A 5,814-nucleotide genomic window follows, 5' to 3' on the forward strand; every position below is an offset into this window, starting at 1 on the left:
GAGTTTGACTGTGGAACAAGGGATAACTGTCCTCGTGATGCCTCCTTGGATTGGTTGCCTGGGCACATTTTTGACATGACTATGTCTGGATACAGTTACAATATATGCAATGCTGTATATGCTGTGGCCCATGAGATGCTTCTTCATCAAGCAGAAGTACAAACCATGGCAAACAGAAAAGAGACAGTGCCTTTTCCTGCACAAGTAAGGCCTTCTGTTTCAGGTCCCACACACTATGAGCAGTCATTCCTTAGATGGGTTTTCTTAGCATATGAAATGAAACGTTTCTGGTATCTTTCCAAAACCCAAGAAACTATAATCGTTTAAATGTCTGTGAACTACTGTAGACATATGTTCATGCGCTTTTCAGGAAAGACAGGCCAGTAACAAGGACAAAACTAATTCCATGTTCTGTAAATTCGGTCAGTTACAAATGGCCTCAGCATACTCGTAGCTGATGGCTTGAAAACTGTAAATACACCCTTTCCCTATGAGTTTCTTACATAGTAGCAAAAGATGACCTACTGAAAGAAACATTCCTATTTTTGAGTTAATTAGTTTCATTGTACATGGGGTATTACTAATGTAGCAAACACAAACTAGAGACATTCATAAAGTTAGTGCTTGTGGCAATCTGGAGCTAAGCAATTAAGAATTGCCTCATTCTACACTATTTACAGGGAATTAGTTTCTCTTTAAAAGATTTCTACTCATTTTGATTTAGAAAGTTTATTTTTATTCTTCCGTAGATTTTCCTCTGGTGTCATCCTTGAGGTGTCTGTGATAATCCTCTGATCCAGAAATTAAAGGCAATGATGAGCTTTTCTTAGTTCAGGTTTTCTGTGTTAACTCTGGAATGTACTTCACCATAAGATGATGTATCTTTCTAGCTGCACCGTTTTCTAAGAATATTCACTTCCATAATCCTGCTGGAGATCAAGTGATTTTGTATGAGGAAAAGAAACTGGAGGCAGAGTATGACATTATGAACATTTGGAATTTTCCAGAAGGTCTTGAACTTAAGTGGAAAGCAGGAAAGTTTTCTCCTTGTGTTCTACAAGGTCAGCAACTGTCTTTATCTGAAGATATGGTAGAGTGGACCATAGGAACCACAGAAGTGAGTTGGATTTAGTTGTAATGATTATAAGGACACATAAAGAAGCAAATTTATATATATATAATATAAATTGTGTTAATTTACATATATAAAATTACATATATATATATATATTCCTATTGGTTTGATACCAACAACTTACTCCTTGAATCCTACCTATTCTGTTGGCTGAAATCTAAATATCATGATTTGACATCAGTCCAAGCAGAAACACCTGTGACACTCTTATCTTCATTTAACCACCACAAAAAAGCAATTTGGGGTGCTTGTGGCTCCTATCTGTAATCCAAAGTGTTCAGCAGGTTAACATCTTCACATCTAAGCTCACAGATTAGTTTAAAGCCTGACCTGGGAGAACAATCTGTGAGATTCTTATCTCAATTGCTCACTAAAAGATCAGGTGGAATTGTGGATCAAGTGGTAGAGTGCTAACCTTGTGCAAACAAAGCCCACTGACAGTGTCCAGAGCTTCAATTCAAGCCCCAGGATAGGCACCACAATGAAAAAGAAATCCAAAGTTCCTTATGTTGATTTAGAATATGGTCATCGAATATAAATTGTATATTTCTTAGCACATTTCTCACACTGTGACAGAGTACCTGAAGAATCACTTTAGGTGGCATAAACGTCTATCTTGCTCCCTTCTGTGGATGTCTCCTTAAATACGTAGTTGGCCTGGAAATTAGACATGTTCTGTGAGAGGAATAATAGAAAGAACTGTGGCCACTGGAAAAGTCAGAAGCAGATACTATGCGTATGAGGCTCACATAACCCTATAAAAGGAAATCTGTGCATTTTCTTGGTCCCTGTGTGAGTTCCTGGGATTAGTACACAGAAGGCATGAGCATTAGTCTGTCACAGCAAACTACTGACAGGTATTTGCTTTGTTCTTTTATGCTGTGGTGCTGGTTCTATTCCCTTCCTCCTTGCCCCTCCTTGAACAGAACCTAGGTCTTGGTGGGGCATAGCATATCAGCCAAGGTACCCATGCCCAGGTGGGCTTCTTTCCTCCCTGATACTGCCTTACTCCTGTACACAAACAAGATGAAACTGTTGGCTTTTGGATTCCCCCTAGACAATAGGGCCTCAAGCTCCTAGAGATGGCCTTGGTTGGGTATATGTTGGGCTAAGGCCTTTTAGAATTCTTAGGTACCCTTAGCAGGAGTTGGTTCTAGCTCCCTCAGTAGGTGGTGTATGACCAGGGGCTCAGTAGTAGAGGCACGTGGAACTTCTGAGTTTCATTTGCAATGTTGAAAACAACCTGGGAGAAGCAGAAAACAGTGAAAGGACCACAGCACACAAACTGCCTGACCCCAGTGCTCCCTGGTGGAATTCAGTAGCCTAGACTATGGGACTGGTTAGCTAGTCTTGTGTTGTGGACTGTAAACATTCTGAGGGCTAAAGATAGTGTGAATGTTTCCTGGGCTTGCTGGATGGGCAATAAGCCAGGTGCTTTGAAGCTTCAGGGGGAGGTTTTGTGGCAAAGCCCTGAGAGCTGTGGGCTGGACTCAGGTGACAACTTGTCTACAAAGCCTGATACAGGGAGCAACTCAGGCAAGGAGGTGTCATCTTGAAGTATAACGATTCCTCGGGTCCCATGATACCTTTCTTCTGTGAGATCAAGCAGTGAGCTCACCAGTCTACCATTGCCCTGTCCTCTGAGGAATAGGACCAGTGTCTCAATGACCCAGATGAGGCCTTGCAAGCAGGCTTGGCCTGCACATCAGTGAGTCCAGGATCTCCCCCAACCCTCATAGCTCTCACCTCCACATATGGGTAGAAGCTCTCCAGGCCCCTTTGCTTCCAGTAAGCCTCAGTGTCAAAAGACAGTTTGTAGGTGCCTGGCTTCATTTGACCTGGTGTCAGGAGTCCAGGGCAGCGGCCATCTGGGTCTGTGTAGCTGGGGAGAAGATGGGCTGCAGAGAAGGGACAAAGAGCCACCCTTCCCCAGTTGTGGATTTGCAACCCCAGATAAATCTCTCATCTGTGTGAGTAAGCAGAAACAGTGGACTGTTTCTAGGGACACCACTGAATTGCCTATTTAGGGAACCACCAAGGCAGAGGAGCAATTGGGCAACAAAACCTCTCAGACTGTGTACACTAGAAGTAATAATTGTATTTGACATTTTCTTTATGCATAAGTATGTTTATTAACAAAATGTGAAATACAGCATGTCTTGTTTTATAACCTGTGTTTTACACAGTACATTGTATGTTGCTATCTCGGTCAGTAACTATCTAATTCTACCCACAATGCATGGAGGATTAACATGGAATGGGCTGATGTCTCGCTCTGCTTTTTAAAAAAAATTTGCATGTATGTGAGGTGCTTGACCTCACTGTGAGTACTGTCTCTTATTTTTTGTGTCCATGGCTAGTGCTCTACCACTTGAGCCACAGCTCTACTTCATCTTTTAGGTGGTTAATTGGAGGTAAGAGTCTCATAAACTTTCCTGTTTGGGCTGTTCTGAAACTGTGAGTCTCAGATCTCAGCCTCTTGAGTAGCTAGGATTTCAGGTGTGAGCCACCTGAATCCAGGGTTCTGGAGACCTGTGGTCCTCAATGTGTCTCCCACAGTGATTTAGAAAGAACAGAGTATGGGCTTGGAATGTGGCTTAGTGGTAGAGTGCTTGCCTAGCATGCCTGAAGCTCTGGGTTTGATTCCTCAGTACCACATAAACAGAAAAATCAGTGTTGTGGCTCAAGTGGTAGAGTGCTAGCCTTGAGCAAAAGAAGCTCAGGGATGGCTGCGAGTATGGCTTAGAGAGCTTGCCTTGCATGCATAAAGCCCTGGGTTTGATTCCTCAGCACCATATAAAGAAAAGGCTAAAAGTGGTGCTGTGGCTGAAGTGGTAGAGTGCTAGCCTTGAGCAAAAGAAGCCAGGGACAGTGCTCAGGCCGTGTCCAAGCCCTAGGACTGGCGGAGGAAATAAAAAAAAAAGAAAGAAAGATGTTATCTTGCCACTCCCGCCCCCCCCCCCCCCCGGCTTTTGTGAATGGATGGATGGGAAGGGGTAGGTAAGACATTTGGACATGATCCATTGAGTAGGAGTCTCTGACTCCAGCCCTGTTCCCTTTCCCATTCCTGGTTAGAATTTTGGAAAACAAGGTTGCCTGCTTCAAGGTGAGTGTTCTGGGACCCCACTCATGGGAACCCCAGGGGCATAGGCCAGCCTATCTGGGCTTGGGAACCCCAAAACTGGAAGGGCAAGTATAGCAGATCCTGTACTTGGGCTAGTGGCAGGGTTCAGAGCCCAGGATTCAGTGAACATCAAAGCTGATGAGCACAGTGCTTGATGAGCCTGGCTTGAAATTCCAGTAGTCACCTCATCACTACTGCCTCAGTCTTCCCACCTATAAAAAGGAAAATTACACCACTGGACTACAAGATGAATGGTGAATAAAGAAAGCAGGAATAAAAGCATTCAGTGTGTATCCTGGAACAAACTTACAGGTTAATCATGACTATGTAATTAGTGTTCAGATGCCACCTCTGCCTGTAACTCAGCAGTTCTCTCTAATAACTCTTGAAAGAGTTGCAAACACCTGCTCAGTAGGCCCAAGGGTCTGTGAGACTGCTGAACAGAAAGGATGTTTCGGACACTTCATAGCATCCTTCATAACTATAGCTTTTGTTACTATCTGCCTTATCTCATGAAAAAACTGAGGCTCAGAGAGTCAGTAGGCCTAGGCTGTGAAGCCAGACCTTGAGCCCAGGCAATGAACTTCCATGGCTAAGAGGACAATGGGGTACAGCAGCCAGCTCTGTCCTCCAGCCCTTAGCATCTGTGCTCCTGGCTGTAAGGTAGGGTCCTGCACTGAAGGTCACGTTCTCTGGATACCTCCTATGACGCCAGGGCGTGCCTTTTACCGCTTCCTCAATTCTGTCCACTGCTGGGTGAGGTCTTCCATCCTGGATAAACGAAGGCAGAGGCCGTGAGCCGGGAGCCCCGAGGCGGTGTCTATCACATGTGTGGTCAGCAGGCTGCTCTGGGACTCCTTGCTACTGCCCTGGGCAAAGAACAGACAGTTCCTGTGGGCCTGTGTTCCTAGGCTCAGCCTGAGTCCACAGGCTGTTAGGAGACCAAACAGTCCCAACTGCCCTGAGGGAAGGCTAAGGTCAAAAGTCACTGAAGTTGTCTGGCTGGCAGGAAGAGGTGCCCAGTTGCCAACACTGACCTATGTCCATCCAGGGTTCCCCGACCCCCACTCCTCCTCAGGTCCAGCTGGGTAGTGGTGGTCTCCTACAAGCCAGCCCTCCTCATTCTTGGTTCGTGGACCCCTAGGAGCTTCACCCCTCCTTTCCTGCCCCGCAGTCCCTGAGGATCCAGGCCACCAAGCCCCCTCTCCACCCTTGCCTGCCGGGAGCTCAGTTGTCGCTGTAGCATCAGCAGCCGCCGGGCGCCCAGAACCCCAGTCCTTCCTGGATACTCCAGTTTGCGTGCTGTCCCCGGGCTGGGAGGTCTCTCAGCCATGCCACCGCGTCCCCCTCCTGCCACAGTGCCCGGGCTGTCCGAGTGACCACTCCCTGAGCCTCAGCCCCAGCCGCCCGCCCGCCCCGCCCCTCCCACAGGGCTGGTGTCCGCCCGCAGGGTGGAGCCGCTCTGCCAGGTTCCCGCCTGGGCTGCCTGTGATGTCCTTTTCTGGGAGTTCTTAGTAGGGCTGACAACATTTCTTGTTTTGGCTACCTCTGCAGT

General features: G+C 46.5%; 1 pseudogene; it reads right to left on the bottom strand.

Moving 5' to 3' along the window:
* Positions 1-2,288: 2,288 nt before the first annotated feature.
* LOC125345580 lies at positions 2,289-5,592 on the bottom strand (annotated as a pseudogene).
* Positions 5,593-5,814: the final 222 nt, after the last annotated feature.

Source organism: Perognathus longimembris, unplaced genomic scaffold (genome assembly GCF_023159225.1).
Source record: "Perognathus longimembris pacificus isolate PPM17 unplaced genomic scaffold, ASM2315922v1 HiC_scaffold_5931, whole genome shotgun sequence".
Taxonomy (NCBI): domain Eukaryota; kingdom Metazoa; phylum Chordata; class Mammalia; order Rodentia; family Heteromyidae; genus Perognathus; species Perognathus longimembris.